This window comes from Vulpes lagopus, chromosome X (genome assembly GCF_018345385.1).
Source record: "Vulpes lagopus strain Blue_001 chromosome X, ASM1834538v1, whole genome shotgun sequence".
Lineage (NCBI taxonomy): Eukaryota > Metazoa > Chordata > Mammalia > Carnivora > Canidae > Vulpes > Vulpes lagopus.
In genome coordinates, this window is record NC_054848.1 from 64,155,980 (window position 1) to 64,175,139 (window position 19,160).

The following is a 19,160-nucleotide window of genomic DNA, read 5'->3' on the forward strand; positions in this document are numbered from 1 at the left end:
CATTTTTTAAAGTTTTATTTATTTATTTATTTATTTATTTATTTATTTATTTATTTATTTATGAGAGAGAGTACAGGAGGTGGAGGGAGAGGGAGACTCTGTGGTGAGCAAGGAGCCTGATGTGGGGTTCAATCTCAGAACCCTAGGATTATGACCTGAGCCAAAGGCAGATGCCCAACTGACTGAGCCACTCAGATGCTCCACCCTATTCATCTCTAAGAGATGTTCTCTAATCTCCATGTATTTGTAGTTGTTCCATTTTTTCTTCTGGTTGACTTCAAGTTTAATAGCACTGTAGTCTGAAAAAAATGCATGGTCTAATCTCAGTTGTTTTGTATTTTTGAGGCCTGATTCGTTAGATAGTATGTGATCTCTTCCAGAGAATGTTCCATGTGCACTCAGAAAGAATGTACTCTGCTACTTTCAGGTGAAATGTTCTGAATACATCTGCTAATTCCATCTGTTCCAGTGTGCCATTCAAAGTCATTGTTTCCTCGTTAATTTTGTGTTTAGATCATCTCTCCATTACTGAAAATGTAGTGCTAAAGTCCCCTAACATTATTGTGTTTTTATTAATGAGTTTCTTGAGTTTTGTAATTAATTGATTCATATATTTGAGTGCTCCCAAGTTAACATAAATATTTACAATTGTTGGATCTTCTGGATTGATATATCACTAAATTATGATATAATGCCCTTCTTCATTTCCTGTTACAATCTCTTCTAAAATCTAGTTTGTCTGATATAAGTAGGACTACTCTGGCTTTATTTTGACATCCATTAGCATTACTTTCATTCTGAAGGTGTCTTTAAGTCTAAAATAGTCTCTTGTAGGCAGCATATAGATGGATCTTGCTTTTTAAAATATATTCTGAAAAAAATAAGAATAAAACATATTTGGATACCCTATCAATGAACAGAAGACAAACAAAAACAAAAACAAAAACAAACCCCCAAGAAGTAAATTCTGCATGCGTTTTGGTTTCCTTGTTAAAATAATCTAAATCTTACCTTAAGAAAAATGAAAAAGTAAAATAAAATAAAATAAAATAAAATAAAATAAAATGAATGCAAACTACATACATATATTTAGTATGTATATAAAAATTAAAAAAATTTAAAAATCATAAAAATGTACAAATAATTTTAAAAATAAGAAAATAAATTTTAAAATATTATATTTATTAATTTTTAAAGATTATTTATTTATTTATTTAAGAGAGAGAACATGAGCAGCAGTGAGGGGTGAAGGGAGAGAGGAAAAGCAGGCTTCCCACTAAGCAGCCCAATATGGGACTCAGTTGGAGGACCCTTGGATCATAGCCTGAGCCAAAGACAGAAGCTTTGGGGGAGGTGACTCAGCCACTCAGGCACTCCTAAAAATAATAATTTAAAAATAACAAATAAAAGTGAAAAGGAAGCCAGGTCCTATTTTCCCCTAGAGCTGAAACTTGGCAGCACTTTATGATTAGTAAATTTGGTGTAACCCAGTCGTTTATGCTGGTCTTCTGGGGGAGGGGGTTATTGTGCTGATTCTCAGGTAGACTTTCGCTAGTGGAAATGTACCCCTAAGGTTCAGGGAGGCAGGACTTGGTGTAAGTGGCTCCAGCCTCTAGTAGGTAGTGCTCTTTTGCTCCCTGAAGGCTTTCAGTGCTAATGGGTAAGATGAATATGGTGGCACCTTGCTTTCTAGCCAAGTAGCTGAAAGTCTGTGCCCCCGACTCTTAAGTGAGCCCTCATAGAAGAGCAATCAATCACTCTTGTGTCCCCAGTTTCTGTCAGAACCCTCCATTCACCTTTACTGTGTCCAGATTTTTTTTTTTATCTCAGGCACACAACTGAGTTTGAAAACTCCAAATTTTAGGGACTCCTGTGTTGTGGACCCACACTGTTCCTCCAGAGAAAGGTCTTGCCCCATTTTTGCTGGCCTGCCCCAGGAAAGTAGTTACATGATTGTGCAGCAATTTGCAGTTTTTGGCAAAACAGAGTAGAAAGCTGGCACGAAGCCTCACTGTTCTCAGCCAGTTTCCAAGTTCCTATATCTGTAAACGGTGCAGCTCTTGGGTGCCACCAATTCTTGCAGTACAAGGGATCCTCAGAATGTGGTGTCACACATGGAATTCTGTGCTGCTTCACAATCTGAACAACTTTAAGCAAGACTCATCCTCCAGTGTAGCAGACTTCTTAAAGTTCTGATGTTGTGCTCTGCTGCTTATAATAATTTGTGGTAGCCTCTGTAAGCAAGCTCCCTCTCCGCAACTGTATCCATAGCTGTGTCCTCCCCCAGTTCAACCCTCTTCACCTCCTACCTTCCAAAAAGTAGCCACTTTTCTACTTGTAGACTGGCAGTTTTTGTTTTCCTAGTTCTCCAATTGACTTCTAGGGTTAAGAATGATTTTATAACTATCTAGCTGTGGTGGAACGATGAGACAAGCTCAGAATCCCTCTAATATTCTGCTGTCTTAACTCCTCCCCCAAAGTATGCACACTCTTAAATGACTTCGTGAAGTTACAGGTCAGACTGTCCTACAATTTGAAGTAAAGGGAAGGACCCTCAAATAGATTATACTGAGTATACTCTGTGAGGATACAGATAAGAAGAAATAATAGCAGGTAAATCAAATATGCAGTTAAGGACACAGCTATAAAGTTAGTTCCCAAATCTCAGTAAAATAGATTTTTTAAATTTATTTTTATAGAAGTTTGATTTGTCAACATATAGTATGAGACCCAGTGCTCATCCCGTCAAGTGCCCTCTTCAGTGCCCATGACCCAGTTATCCAATCGCTCCACTCATCTTCCCTTCCACCACCCCTTGTTCATTTCTGAGTTAGGAGACTCTCATGTTTTGTCACTCTCTCTAATTTTTTCCATTCAGGTCCCATCCATTCCCTTATAATCCTGTTCACTATTTCTTATATTCCCTGTATAAGGGGAACCGTATAATGATTGTCTTTCTCTGATTGACTTACTTCACTCAGCAAAATACCCTCCAGTTCCATCCACATAGAAGCAAATGGTGAGTATTCATCCTTTCTGATGGCTGAGTAGTATTCCATTGTATGCATATACCACTCTTCTTTATCCATAGTTTGGCTATTGTGAACATTGCTGCTATAAACATTGGGGATGCAGGTGTCTCGGTGTTTCACTGCATTTGTATCTTTGGGGTAAATCCCCAGTAGTGCAATTGCTGGGTAGTAGGGTAGCTCTATTTTTAACTCTTTGAGGAACCTCCACATTGTTTCCCAGAATGGCTGTACCATTTCACATGAGAAAATGCTCTGCATCACTTGCCATCAGGGAAATACAAATCAAAACCACACTGAGATATCACCTCACACCAGTGAGAATGGTGAAAATTAATGAGACAGGAAACATCAAATTTTGGTGAAGATGTGGAGAAAGGGGAACCCTCTTGCACTGTTGGTGGGAATGTGAACAGGAAAATACATGTTAAAGTCACACACACATACATACATGCATGTTAACTTCTTGTCAGCATTACCAAAATAATTTTGTACTTGATTTTCCAAAACTCTACTGGCAGAACACAAATTATCCCACTTGACAAAACAGGACAATGCTCAGAGAGGGGAAATACCTTGCCAAAATCAGCACAACTAATGGAAGAACATATCTAGAACCTATATACCTTAAAAGCAGATTTATATCAACTTCTATTTAGAAAACAGATTTCTAGAGGAATTATACACTTGTAGTGTTGAAAAAGAGTGCAAAGGCCTAAGTAGTCCATCCCCACACATGTGTGCACATTGCATCTGAAAGTCTTGGCAATCTTCTGGGTTTTTTGTGTTTTTATTTTTTTAATTTTTAATTTTTTGACAATCTTCTGTTTTTAATTTATGTGACCTTCAGAAACCTCTTAAAAATTTTAAGCATTTGTTTCTCTTTAATAGAAAAGTAGGAGGTTGAAAAATCATGAATTTCGTGGCAGTGTTTCCAAAGAGGGACCTTGTGTGTATTATTCCCTTTATTCTGGCTTCAGTACTATTTTTCTTACCACAGTACCTGTTTTTCTCTTTACGGTGCTACTGTTTGCCCCAAAATTCCTCTCAACACAGAGGCAATTTAAACCATCTTTTGGTTCATCAATATAGCTCTTTGCCTCTCATTCCTTTAATCTGCCATTTTAAAACTGAATGGAGAAGAAAAAAATAGCAAAGTACTTGTCTTTGGAAGGTGACTTTTTCTTAACAGTTAGATTGGAGGTATTGATTAAATTCCAAGTTTTATAAACTTTTCTGGATCTAAGAGGGAATATATCCATATAGCATATTAGTTGAGTAATACTATAGTTCCTAAACAAACTAGGATACTTTTGAGAATGAAAGAGGGCACTAACCATACTGAACACTGAAACAATAGGCATAAACTGGAATTATAACTCTACATGTAAATGAATATCAACCTAGTAAGGACATATTCAGACAGAGTCCCTGAGTACAAGTTCACTGTCTTGGAGACCTGAACTCTTTTAAAAACATGAGGAAAGCTATAGAAAGACTTCTCAGAAGACTCAAGACAGACTTCTGTGTACAGTATTTTAGCTTAGGGGATAACAAACTAAAGCTTACAGGTAAATATTGCTTGGTTTGTAAATAAAATGTCACTGAGACACAATCATACCAATTAATTTATGAATTGCATATGGCTACTTTTGCACTATGATGGAAGAGTTGAACAGTTGGATCACAGATACTTGATGGCAAAATGAAACTATTTACTATCTGGGTCTAGAAAATGTTTACTCTTTTTTTCAAGAGAGCTATTATCATGACTCATAATAAATATTGGGCTAACACTAAAAATATGTAGTTTAATTTAATTAAATGGAAATTCATGTATTTAGGTTCAAAAAGATTAATTTCACAAAAACAGAAATGAGGAGACTTATAAAAGCATTATGGAGTTTGGTTGACAAAAAGCTCAGTATGAGCCAACAGCATATCATGGCTTCTCACAAAGCACATGCTATCTTTGGCTACATAAATAAAAGCATAGAGATCAGATCAAATCTAGAATGTTGTACAGCATTTTAAAAAAGGTATTCATAAACTGAAGCAACCAGAGAATGGTAATTGGAATTGTTTAAAATATCTTTACCTAGGGGCACCTGTGTGGCTTGGTGGTTGAACATCTGCCTTCAGCTCAGGTCGTGACCCTGGAGTCCTGGGATCGAGTCCCACATCGGGCTCCCTTCAGGGAGCCTGCTTCTCTCTCTGCCTGTGTCTCTGTCTCTCTTTCTGTGTCTCTCATGAATAAATAAATAAAATCTTTTAAATTTTTTTAAAAAAATCTGTACCTATATTGGATAAAGGACTGTAAAATCTCTTTGCAAATATTTGAAGAGTTTGGCTCATGCAAAAGGGATTGGGACATCAATATGAACTAAAGTAGATGACAAAAATATTTCTGCTCATACAGAAGCCAGCCTTCTGACTCAAAGAGTCTATGATCCTACACATTAAACAAATAGATAATGAGACTGTCCTGACATCATGCTTCTTTTCGGCATTAAAAAAACTGTCTTTGTAAATACCCCAAAGAAATATTCTCTTAGTTCTGTGAAATCTAAAAGTTAATACACTGTAAATAAGAGAAGAGTATAGATACTTTTGTTTTTAATATATTTTAGAGTGTGTTTTTTATTAAGATTTTACTTACTCACTTGAGAGAGAGCAAGAGAGAACAAGCAGGGGTAGTAGCAGAAGGAGAAGCAGACTCTCTACTGAGCAGGGAGCCTGATGTGAGATTCAAACCCAGGACACCCAGGATCATGACTTGAGCTGAAGGTAGGTGCTTAACCAACTAAGCTACTTAGGCACCTCTAAGAAAGTGGTTTTAGGTCTTTCTCACTACAGATTTCTGGGCAGTGAATGAAAAATTAATGAAATATGCTTTTCATCATTAGGAACCTGTATTTCATTCAGATCAATTGGACAGGACATTGTCTACCATTTTTTAAGTTTATTTATTGATTTATTTACTTATTTATTGATTTATTTATTTAGAGAGCTTGAGCTGGGGGAGGGGCAGAAGGAGAAGGAGAGAGAGAATCTGAAGCAGACTTCATGCTGATTATGGAGACTGATGCAGGGTTTGATCTCATGATCTTGAGATCATGACCTGAGCCCAAATCAAGAGTTGGATACTTATGCAACTGAGCCACCCAGAAGCTCTTGTCTATCATTTCTCATGTGAGAAATATCATGAGCTAAGATCAATGACTGTATATGATATCTCAAAACAGTTACCACTAACAGAAGGGCTATTAAAGAACAAATGAAAATAAAGCCTGGCAATGTTATTTAGGGTTTATAGACACAACTAACCTGAAAAGGATAGATTTATATTATTTATTTTTTAAAAATCAACACTTGAAAGTAAGATTACTAATACACCTGAATTCAGAGATCTTAGAAGAACCCACAATTTCTTATAGTCCAAAATCGAAGTATGAGTAACAGTTCAACTGTGAGTTGTATGTATGTGGAACAATACTTAATGTGTTCATATGCTGCCTATTGCTTGGAAATGATTCTACTTGGAATAAAACATTGCTTATGCTTCAGAAATTAATGCTTTAGCGAGCAGGAGGAGAACAAATCACCTGCCACCATCTTTTCTGTGTCATCATTCGCCATGTATTCATTTGCCAACCTCATGTCAACCTCATGTCATCATCTGCCATGTATTCATTTTTAAGCAAGAAAGTTCACTATTCTCATGTTTTGCCTAGTATGAAAATATAAAAATTAAAAGTAAAAAAAGAGTAAAGTAAAAAAAAAAAGTAAAAAAAATAAAAAAATAAAAATTAAAAGTTAGATAATTTCTATTTAAATTTAAATTGTTAGGAAACAAAATATCTCTTGCTAAAATAAAGCTATACAATCTGCAAATCAAACAATAACTATTTTTATGTGTTGCAGCTAATATTTTTAAAAATCAATACAGAGGAGCACCTGTGTGGCACAGTCAAGTAAGTGTCTGACTCTTAGTTTTGGCTCAGGTCATGAATCCACATGGTATCTGCATGGGATCCTCTGTCCTTCTCCTTCTGCCCCTCCTGCTCATTGTCTCTCTCTTTCTCTCTTATAAATAAATAAATAAATAAATAAATAAATAAATAAATAAATATTTTTTAAAAATAAAAATAAAAAATAAAATACAGTATAGATTTTCCACATCCTCTTAGGTTCCACCCCAGACAAGAAACACTGATGCTTTGTTCATGTTCATGTCTTCAAATCCTTTGCTTACTTCCTTTTTTGCTTTTTTTCTGTCCATTTCTAAACTCAAAGAATATTGTCTCTAGCACTTTTCCCCTATCTGATCTTGACATTGTCCTTCTGAGACCAACTTTGACTCTCTTCATTGGCTTGGTTTTGACACACCTAGCCAGCTGTATTTTTAGCTTCCAGGAGTTCCAATTTATCCAATCAAGAACAGCCACTGGTGTTGCAACCTAACAGCAGTCATCGTGGCCCTGATTCCTTCTCAGTTTGTCCTGACCCTTGAGGAGGGCCATGGGTTAAAGATAAGCAAATGAGAAAATATATATTACCCTTCAAGAGAGAAAGATAGAAAAACCATAAGAGACTCTTAACTAGAGAGAATAAACTGATGCTTGATGAAGGGAGGTGGGTAAGGGATGGGCTAAATGGGCGATGGGTAATAAGAAGGGTACATGTTATGATGAGTACTGGATGTTGTATGTAAATGACAAATTGCTGAATTCTACTCCTGAAACCAATATTGCACTGTGTGTTGACTAACTAGAATTTAAATAAAAATTTGGAGAAAAAATATATTCCCCTTCAGTTAAAGGATACACTGTTTTAAAACGAACTAGGGCTGGTGGAAGGGGAGGAGGGCGGGGGGTGGGGTGAATGGGTGATGGGCACTGAGGGGGGCACTTGACGGGATGAGCACTGGGTGTTATTCTGTATGTTGGTGATTGAACACCAATAAAAATAAATTTATTAAAAAAACATACTTGAGATTTGTTTTAATCAAGTATGGCAAGATGTGCTGACACAGCAATGATTGTCATGAAGTAAGACGTTTCTATACCTACAAACTCCTGGAAACAGGAATGGTACAACATGGGGGGGGTACCCAGAGAAGCACTAGCATTAGTCAGGAGGCAGAGACAAGGGAGAAAATATGGGAAAGAACCTTTAACCTTTAACCATTCTTTCCCAGAAAGGAATGGGAAAGACAGGGTAAGCAAGTTAAGGATTAAAATAATTTTAACAGGCTCTGGGGCATGAGGGCTATCCTTAGTTGTCTGGTATTTGTCCCTGAGGTGATCAGGGTGACAGAATAGAGGTCCAGAGTGTGACAGCCCATAAAGGAGGTGGTTGGGTTGTTGAATCTGGATTTGTTGTTTTGCATACGAAAGACATAATCACAGATGAATTGTTAACTATTTCTAGGAATTGGTTAACACTGAGAGGAGCAGTCCCTCTAGCATCTGCAAGACCCTAGATGTCAAAGAATCAGACACACATGGTTAATATACCCATCTATAATTAAATACATTGAATTTGGGTCCCTGGGTGGCTCAGCGGTTTAGCGCCGCCTTCCTTCGGGGCGTGATCCTGGAGACCCGGGATGGAGTTCCACATGGGGCTCCCTGTATGGAGCCTGCTTCTCCCTCTGCCTGTGTCTCTGACTCTCTCTGTGTCTCTCATGAATAGATAAATAAAATCTTAAAATAAATAAATAAATAAATACATTGAATTTATTTCTCCTTGCAGCAAAGGAGAGTATGCACTATGGGAAAGCATGGCGTTATCTCAGTAAGATAGTATTATAAAGACCAAATTCTAGGGTTTCGGTTCTGGTTGGATAATTTTGGTGAACATATAGGGAAGTTTGTTCCAAATTAGATCCTGGCAGAAGCAGAGTATGCGGGCATCTATGATTGGGTATCTCAGCAAATCATCTAGAGAGAGAGAGACTAGTATGAAGAAAAAGCTGTAAATGGTAAAGAAGTAGCAGTCATTCATTTTGGCTGAGAGAGAGGGTGCTTGCTATTTGTGCCTGGCATAATGAACTTGTTTTTGCCTGTGTTTAGGCACAATTATGAAATGTCCTTGCTTTTTCTTATTTTATTTTGGTCTCAGAATAGTCTGAAGTTGATATTCTGTAACATTAAGTCTTATAGACAATATCTCAAAAAAATACAGTGTCTCAGAAAAATATACAGTATGTGATTAGATTATAGATGCTTTTTGTTTTCTTTATTATGCTTTAATATATCTCTTAATGTTTCAATCTTTAGAGCATGAACAGATATTACTTTTACAGTAATTTTTTTTAAAAAAAAATAAAACAAAAGTAAAACTGAAGCAATTTTGAGCATGGGGTGGTATCATGTATAATGAGATTTTTCTGACAAATCATATATATATATATATATATATATATATATATATATATATACATACATATATATACGTTTTTTGTATAGTAAACATGAGTGAGATAGAATGATGTCAGAGAAATTGTAAACCTACTTCACAAAATGATCTTTTGGAGCAAATAGAGTATAATTTCTTACATAGAAAATTGTGTAATATAATTCTTTTTTTTCTCCAAAAGGAAAAAGAGATCATATCAAGGACAGAGATTATGAAGGAAAATAAATATCTATTCCACGGTTTAGTGACACCAAAGAAACTACTTCCTTTAAAAAAGAAAAACAAGAAGAGTTTTACTTATCAGAAGAGTTAAATTATAAAGGAATCACTTGCAATTCTCTTTCAGCAAAAATCTCTATTCTTATTAATATATCTTCCTTATCTCAAAAGCTGAAAATATAGATGGAAAATATAATTATTAATATTATCTATAACTTTTTAGTTTTTGTGAAACAATGTGCCTCAATATTGGAAATCAGGAAAAGATAAGTGATAATTTTTATTGAAACATGAGAATGGGCAGTTCAGAAGACAAATAATTGAAGAAAAATTAGACACTAAGTGACTGTCAGGGGTTGTTTGTTTTTCTTGGGAAGCCATGTTTATAACCAAAGGAAAAAATAAGGAAAAGGTGGCAATCCCCTGCTGGAATTCCATAGCTTCACTGTGACACACATCATAGGCGCTCATTGTATAAAACCTGATTCTGATTTACACAATGGCGGCCTCAAAACTTGAACTTCAAAGAATCCAAATTACTTAAATCCTCAGAATAAGAAGTATCCAAAACCATTATAAAGGCCCCTTGATAATAACATCATTTCACATTGTGACATTTTACATTTTACAAAGGCACATCCACATATATTTATCTATACTTTCTGCACAGGAACTCTACAAAGTAGAGAGAGAAAGAGGTACTATTCTAATATCGCAGATAAGAAAAATAAGCCTGGGAAAGTAGTCTTGGCTTTTCCAGGACAGCCCAATAATTAAATGGTAAAATGAAGATTCAAATATAGGCTTTCTAATAGTATGTTCTGTGCTCAATGTACTTCACTACAGAAGAAAATGTGTTAAATCTGAGAATTTGGAGATGCAGAAGGACATGCATTTCTGATAAAATGCATCAGAAAATACAGCGTATGCCTTCTGGAGATTAAAGACATTTTGAAACAGCTTTACACTTAACTTTTGCCAAGTCAGTTAATTATATTTAAACTATTTAATGGTTCATTTTTTAGAGTCTGGGGTATATTGGTCCTTTTGATTATTGCTACTTTCCAAAAGGGATCATTGTTAGCAGATTTGACATAAAGCCATCATGTGTAAGCAAAACACATTCATGTTATTGTGATTCTCTGCACCAAAATATTTGAAAACTTCCTTGATGTACAGAGACAATTGATACCATAGAACATCCAATCTGACTACCAACTTATGTGTCATAGGAAAATACTGAACCAAAATATGATTTTCTTTTTTTTTAAGAATTTACACTAATAAAGTTGAAAAGAGTTTTAAGTAAGGGAGAAGAGTGATAATGGAGAAAGAAATAAACAACAGTGGTCATGATGAGCCATTTGTAAGATGAATTTAGATGTGGGCAAAAAAATAAGACAAAGCTGAATTAGTTGAATGGTATGGAAATAAAAGAAAAGACCATTTGTGCTGAGAGGAGATATGCCATAAGAAACAAGGACCAACTGGATTGAGAAAATTTGAAATAAAAGCTAGATCCTAGAGCTACTTCTGTTCTGATGACTTCTTTATTTTAGTCTACAATCATCACTCCCTTATTCTTGAGTTAATTTAAATGTATATTTGCTTCTTGTGACTAATATACCATTTCAATCCCGCCTCCTTCAAAAGGCTAGCCCAAATTTCATTGAGTATCAGTTTCATTGAGTCTCGCCTTCTACAACATCTCTATAAGCACAGGTTGTACTTGAATTATCATTAATCCTACCCAACTGTGCATGAAAGTGGCATGCATGTCAATCTGATTAGATTGGGATAGGCGTTTACTTACTTGGTGCTCTTCCAAGAGCTGATTTAAAGTAAGTACTTGAGGGATCCCTGGGTGGCGCAGCGGTTTGGTGCCTGCCTTTGGCCCAGGGCGCAATCCTGGAGACCCGGGATCAAATCCCACATCGGGCTCCCAGGGCATGGAGCCTGCTTCTCCCTCTGCCTGTGTCTCTGTCTCTCTCTCTGTGACTATCATAAATAAATTTAAAAAAAAATAAAGTAAGTACTTGATTGATTGAAAGACTGCGATGAAGTAAGTGAACTATTAGGCACAGGTGAGCAAACTTTTTGTCATTCTGTATTCTTACACTGGCAGTGATTGCAATAAGCACAGAGCCTTAAGAGCTTTTCTCTACTTAAAGATGCCAATATTCTGTGTCCAGTGAAAGTAGAATTTTTTCAATAAAACAACTGTCATTGTACTTTATGAGGAGAGAGGGGCTAACACCACTAAGAAGCAGAATTACATTTATTAAATTTACGTTTGTAGGAGAGGAGGGGCAAGATGGCGGAAGAGTAGGGTCCCCAAGTCACCTGTCCCCACCAAACTACCTAGATAGCCTTCAAATCATCCTCAAAATCTACAAATTCAGCCAGAGATTCAAAGAGAGACAGCTGGAATGTTACAGTGAGAAGAGTTCGCACTTCTATCAAGGTAGGAAGATGGGGAACAAAGAAATAAAGAAACAAAAGGCATCCAAAGGGGAGGGACCCCGCGAGGAACCGGGCTAAGGCCGGGGCGAGTGTCCCCAGGGCAGGAGAGCCCCGTCCCGGAGAAGCAGGAGCTTTACCAATCTTCCCGAGTGTAAAGGCACTCGCAGGGAGTTAGAGCAGGACCCCAGGAGGGGCGGGGATGCCCTCAGGCTCCCTGGGACACTAACAAGCACCTGCACGCCCAGGAGAGTGCGCCGAGCTTCCTAAAGGGCTGCAGCGCGCACACGCATTGACCCGGGAGCAGCTCGGGGGGGCTCGGGCAGCTGCTCCGCAGAGAGGCGGCTGTGCGACCGGGAGTGCAAATCCAAGAGTGCAGGCCCGGGAGCACTGGGCACCGGGACACAGCCCAGGATCCGGCCTCCCCCCAGGACAGGCAGAGGCCAGGAGGGCCCAGGACAGCAAGGACGCTCCTGCCCCGAGCTGAGCAGATCAGCGGCCCCACCCCCTGAGCATCCAGGCCCCTGCAGACAGAGAGCTCTGGATATACTGCGGGAGCTGAATCCAGGGCTCCAGAGCTGGCTGCCGCCACTGTGGTTGTGCCTCCTGGGGCCGCACGGGGTAAACAACCCCCACTGAGCCCTGCACGAGGCAGGGGGCAGAGCAGCTCCCCCAAGTGCTAACTCCTCAAAATCAGGACAACAGGCCCCTCCCCCAGAAGACCAGCTAGACAGAGCAGTTCCAGGGGAAGGCAAGAGACTTAAAGTATACAGAATCAGAAGATACTCGCCCGTGTTTTTTGTTTTTTTTTGTGTGTGTGTTTTTTTTGCTTTTTAATTTCTGTTTGCTTCCCCCACCCTTTTTTCCATTACTTTTTTTTCCTTTCTCCTTTTTTCTCCTCTTTTCTTTCTTTTTATCTTCCTTTTTTCTTTTTTCTTTTTCTTTTCTTTCCTTCTTTCTCTCCTCTCTTTTTCTCCCTTTCCCAATACAACTTGTTTTTGGCCACTCTGCACTGAGCAAAATGACTAGAAGGAAAACCTCACCTCAAGAGAAAGAATCAGAAACAGTCCTCTCTCACACAGAGTTACAAAATCTGGATTACAATTCAATGTCAAAAAGCCAATTCAGAAACACTATGATACAGCCACTGGTGGCTCTAGAAAAAAGCATAAAGGACTCAAGAGACTTCATGACTGCAAAATTTAGATCTAATCAGGCAGAAAATAAAAATCAATTGAATGAGATGCAATCCAAACTAGAAGTCCTAACAACAAGGGTTAACGAGGTGGAAGAATGAGTGAGTGACATAGAAGACAAGTTGATGGCAAAGAGGGAAACTGAGGAAAAAAGAGACAAACAATTAAAAGAAAATGAAGATAGATTAAGGGAAATAAACGACAGCCTGAGGAAGAAAAACCTACGTTTAATTAGGTTACCGAGGGCACCGAAAGGGACATAGGGCCAGAATATGTATTAGACCAAATCCTAGCTGAAAACTTTCCAAATCTGGAAAGGGAAACAGGCATTCAGATCCAGGAAATTGAGAGATTCCCCCCCCTAAAATCAATAAAAACGGTTCAACACCTCGATATTTAATAGTAAAGCTTGCAAATTCCAAAGATAAAGAGAAGATCGTTAAAGCAGCAAGAGACAAGAAATCACTGACTTTTATGGGGAGGAGTATTAGGGTAACAGCAGAACTCTCCACAGAGACCTGGCAGGACAGAAAGGGCTGGTAGGATATATTCAGGGTCCTAAATGAGAAGAACATGCAACCAAGAATACTTTATCCAACAAGGCTATCATTCAAAATGGAAGGAGAGATAAAGAGATTCCAGACAGGCAGGAACTGAAAGAATATGTGACCTCCAAATCAGCTCTGCAAGAAATTTTAAGGGGGACTCTTAATATTCCCCTTTAAGAAGAAGTCCAGTGGAACAATCCACAAAAACAGGGACTGAATAGATATCATGATGACACTAAACTCATATCTTTCAATAGTAACTCTGAAGGTGAACGGGCTTAATGACCCCAACAAAAGGCGCAGGGTTTCAGACTGGATAAAAAAGCAGGACCCATCTATTTGCTGTCTACAAGAGACTCATTTTAGACAGAAGGACACCTAAAACCTGAAAATAAAAGGTTGGAGAACCACTTACCATTCAAATGGTCCTCGAAAGAAAGCAGGGGTAGCCATCCTTATATGAGATAAACTAAAATTTAACCTGAAGACTGTAGTGAGAGATGAAGAGGGACACTATATCATACTTAAAGGATCTATCCAAGAAGAGGACTTAACAATCCTCAATATATATGCCCCAAATGTGGGAACTGCCAAATATTTAAATCAATCAATAACCAAAGTGAAGAAATACTTAGATAATAATACACTTATGATTGGTGACTTCAATCTAGCTCTTTCTACCCTCCATAGGTCTTCTAAGCACATCTCCAAAGAAATGAGAGCTGTAAATGATACAATGGACCAGATGGATTTCACAGATATCTGCAGAACTTTACATCCAAACTCAACTGAATACACATTCTTCTCAAGTGCACATGGAACTTTCTCCAGAATAGATCACATACTGGACCACAAATCAGGTATGAACGGATACCAAAAGATTGGGATAGTCCCCTGCATATTCTCAGACCATAATGCCTTGAAATTAGAACTAAATCACAACAAGAATTTTGGAAGGACCTCAAACACATGGAGGTTAAGGACCATCCTGCTAAAAGATGAAAGGGTCACCAGGAAATTAAGGAAGAATTAAAAAGATTCTTGGTAATTAATGAGAATGAAGATACAGCCCTTCAAAATATTTGGGATGCAGCAAAAGCAGTCCTAAGGGGAAAATACATCGAATACAAGCATCCATTCAAAAACTGGAAAGAACTCAAATACAAAAGCTAACCTTACACCTAAAGGAGCTAGAGAAAAAAACAGCAAATAGATCCTACACCCAGCAGAAGATGAGAGTTAATAAAGAATTGAGCAGAACTCAATGAAATCGAGACCAGAAGAACTGTGGAACAGATCAACAGAACCAGGAGTTGGTTCTTTGAAAGAATTAATAAGATAGATAAACAATTAGTCAGCCTTATTAAAAAGAAGAGAGAGAAGACTCAAATGAATAAAATCATGAATGAGAAAGGAGAGATCACTACCAACACCAAGGAAATACAAACGATTTTAAAAACATATTATGAACAGCTATACACCAATAAATTAGGCAATCTAGAAGAAATGGACGCATTCCTGGAAAGCCACAAACTACCAAAACTGGAACAGGAAGACATAAAAACCTGAACAGGCCAATAACTAGGGAGGAAATTGAAGCAGTCATCAAAAACCTCCCAAGACACAAAAGTCCAGGGCGAGATGGCTTCCCAGGGGAATTCGATCAAACGTTTAAAGAGGAAACCATACCTACTCTACTAAAGCTGTTTGGAAAGAAAGAAAGAGATGGAGTACTTCCAAATTCGTTCTGTGAGGCCAGCATCACCTTGATTCCCAAACCAGACAAAGACCCCACCAAAAAGGAGAATTATAGACCAATGTCCCTGATGAACATGGATGCAAAAATTCTCAACAAGATACTAGCCAAGAGGACCCAATAGTACATTAAGAAGATTATTCACCATGACCAAGTAGGATTTATCCCCGAGACCCAAGGCTGGTTCAACACTCGTAAACCAATCAATGTGATTCATCATATCAGCACGAGAAAAACCAAGAACGATATGATCCCCTCATTAGATGCAGAGAAAGTATTTGAAAATATACAGCATACATTCCTGATCAAAACTCTTTTGATTGTAGGGATACAGGGAACATTCCTCAACATCTTAAAAGTCATCTATGAAAAGCCCACAGCAATTATCATTCTCAATGGCGAAGCACTGGGAGGCTTTCGCCTAAGATCAGGAACAAGACAGGGATGTCCACTCTCACCACTGCTATTCAACATAGTACTGGAAGTCCTAGCCTCAGCAATCATAAAACAAAAACACATTGAAGGCATTCTAATTGGCAAAGAAGAAGTCAAACTCCCCTTCTTCGCCGATGATATGATACTGTCCATAGAAAACCCAAAAGCCTCCATCCCAAAATTGCTAGAACTCATACAGGAATTTGGTAGCGTGGCACGATACAAAATCAATGCCCAGAAATCAGTGGCATTTCTATACACTAACAGTGAGACTGAAGAAAGAGAAATGAAGGAGTCAATCCCATTTACAATTGCACCCAAAAGAATAAGATACCGAGGAATAAACCAAACCAAACAGGTAATGGATCTATACCCTAAAAACTATAGGACACTTCTGAAAGAAATTGAGGAAGACACAAAGAGATGGAAAAATATTCCATGCTCATGGATTGGCAGAATTAATATTGTGAAAATGTCAATGTTCCCCAAGGCAATTTACACCTTGCACGTTTAATGCAATCCCTATCAAAATACCATGGACTTTCTTCAGAGAGTTAGAACAAATCATTTTAAGATTTGTGTGGAATCAGAAAAGACCCCGAATAGTCAGAGGAATTTTAAAAAAGAAAACCATAGCTGGGGACATCACAAGGCCAGATTTCAGGTTGTACTACAAGGCTGTGGTCATCAAGACAGTGTGGTACTGGCACAAAAACAGACACATAGATCAATGGAACAGAATAGAGAACCCAGAAGTGGACCCTGACCTTTAGGGTCGACTAATATTCGATAAAGTAGGAAAGACTATCCATTGGAAGAACGGCAGTCTCTTCAATAAATGGTGGTGGGAAAATTGGACATCCACATGCAGAAGAATGAAACTAGACCACTCTCTTTCACCATACACAAAGATAAACTCAAAATGGTTGAAAGATCTAAACATGAGACAAGATTCCATCAAAATCCTAGAGGAGAACACTGGCAACACCCTTTTTGAACTTGGCCACAGTAACTTCTTGCAAGGTACATCCACGAAGGCAAAAGAAACAAAAGCAAAAATGAACTATTGGGACTTCATCAAGATAAGAAGCTTTTGCACAGCAAAGGATACAGTCAACAAAACTAAAAGACAACCTACAGAATGGGAGAAGATATTTGCAAATGATGTATCAGGTAAAGGGCTAGTTTCCAAGATCTATAAAGAACTTATTAAATTCAACGCCAAAGACACAAACAATCCAATCATGCAATGGGCAAAAAACATGAAGAGAAATCTCACAGAGGAAGAAATAGACATGGCCAACACACACTTAAGAAATGCTCTGCATCACTTGCCATCAGGGAAATACAAATCAAAACCACAATGAGATACCACCTCAAACCAGGGAGAATGGGGAAAATTAACAAGGCAGGAAACCACAAATGTTGGAGAGGATGCGGAGAAAATGGAACCCTCTTACACTGTTGGTGGGAATGTGAACTGGTGCAGCCACTCTGGAAAACTGTGTGGAGGTTCCTCAAAGAGTTAGAAATAGACGACCCAGCAATTGCACTGTTGGGGATTTACCCCAAAGATACAGATGCAATGAAACCCCGGGATACCTGCCCCCGATGTTTCTAGCAGCATTGTCCACAATAGCCAATCTGTGGAAGGAACCTCGGTGTCCATCGAAAGATGAATGGATAAAGAAGATGTGGTTTATGTGTACAATGGAATATTACTCAGCCATAAGAAACAACAAATGCCCACCATTTGCTTCAACGTGGATGGAACTGGAGGGTATTATGCTGAGTGAAATAAGTCAATTGGAGAAGGACAAACATTACATGTTTTCATTCATTTGGTGAATATAAATAATAGTGAAAGGGAATTGAAGGGAAGGGAGAAGAAATGTTTGGGAAATATCAGAAAGGGAGAGAGAACATAAAGTCTCCTAACTCTGGGAAACGAACTAGGGGTGGTTGAAGGGGAGGAGGTCGGGGTTCGGGGTGAATTGGTGACGGGCCCTGAGGGGGCCACTTGACAGGATGAGCCCTGAGTGTTATTCTGTATGTTGGTAAATTGAACACCAATAAAAAATAAATTTATTATTAAATAAATAAATAAATAAATAAATAAATAAATAAATAAATATTTACATTTTTATGAAGATAATCAGAGATGAAATTCATTGAGCCATAGATATCTGTCAAGATATAATGTCTAGAATGTGTAATGCCAGGGAAATTGTCATGAATAATTACCATGTAAAGAAGAAGGAATCATTTAAGAGAAAGATATCAATATTAGAGATTTTCCAAAATTTGAACAATGTTCTGCATTGTATAATGAGTATCTTGCCTGCATGGGGGAAAAAGTCATCGAACATTGTATTGACTATTACCAAAGAGACATCTTCTTTTAAGTAATAAACTTTAATTAGAAACAAACTGTAGTGTCTGCTATGTGGCTCAGTCAGTTCAGCTTCTGACTCTTGATTTCAGCGCAGGTCATGATCCCAGGGTCTTAATATTGAGCTCTGCATCAGGCAGAGAGACTGCTTGGGATTCTCTCTCTCCCTCTGCAATCCCTCCCTCTAAGAATTTTTTAAGAAATAAAAAAATTCTAAAGCCTAATTATTTTTATTACTACTTTTTAAAATTTGGGTATAGTTGGCAATGCTTTCTGAATACAAACAAAATCATTTTCTATGTGGTCAAGAAAATATTTTTCCTGTTTATCATTTCATTGCATTTTAAATATTTAAAAGCTCTTTTGATTTTTATTTTTTATTTCCCCAAATAGAGCAGCCGTATTCTTTTAAGAATGCAGTGTTCTGTTGTCCTGCCATTACGCTGCATCTGTATCTTTGAGGTAAATCCTCAGCAGTGCAATTGCTGGGTCATAGGGTAGTTCTATTTTTAACTCTTTGAGGAACCTCCATACAGTTTTCCAGAGTGGCTGTACCAGTTCACCTGCACCCCAAAGTTTCTAGCAGCAATGTCCACAATAGTCAAACCGTGGAAGAAGCCTCAGTGTCCATCAAAAGATGAATGGATAAAGAATATGTGTGCATACAATGGAATATTACTCAGCCATTAGAAATGACGAATA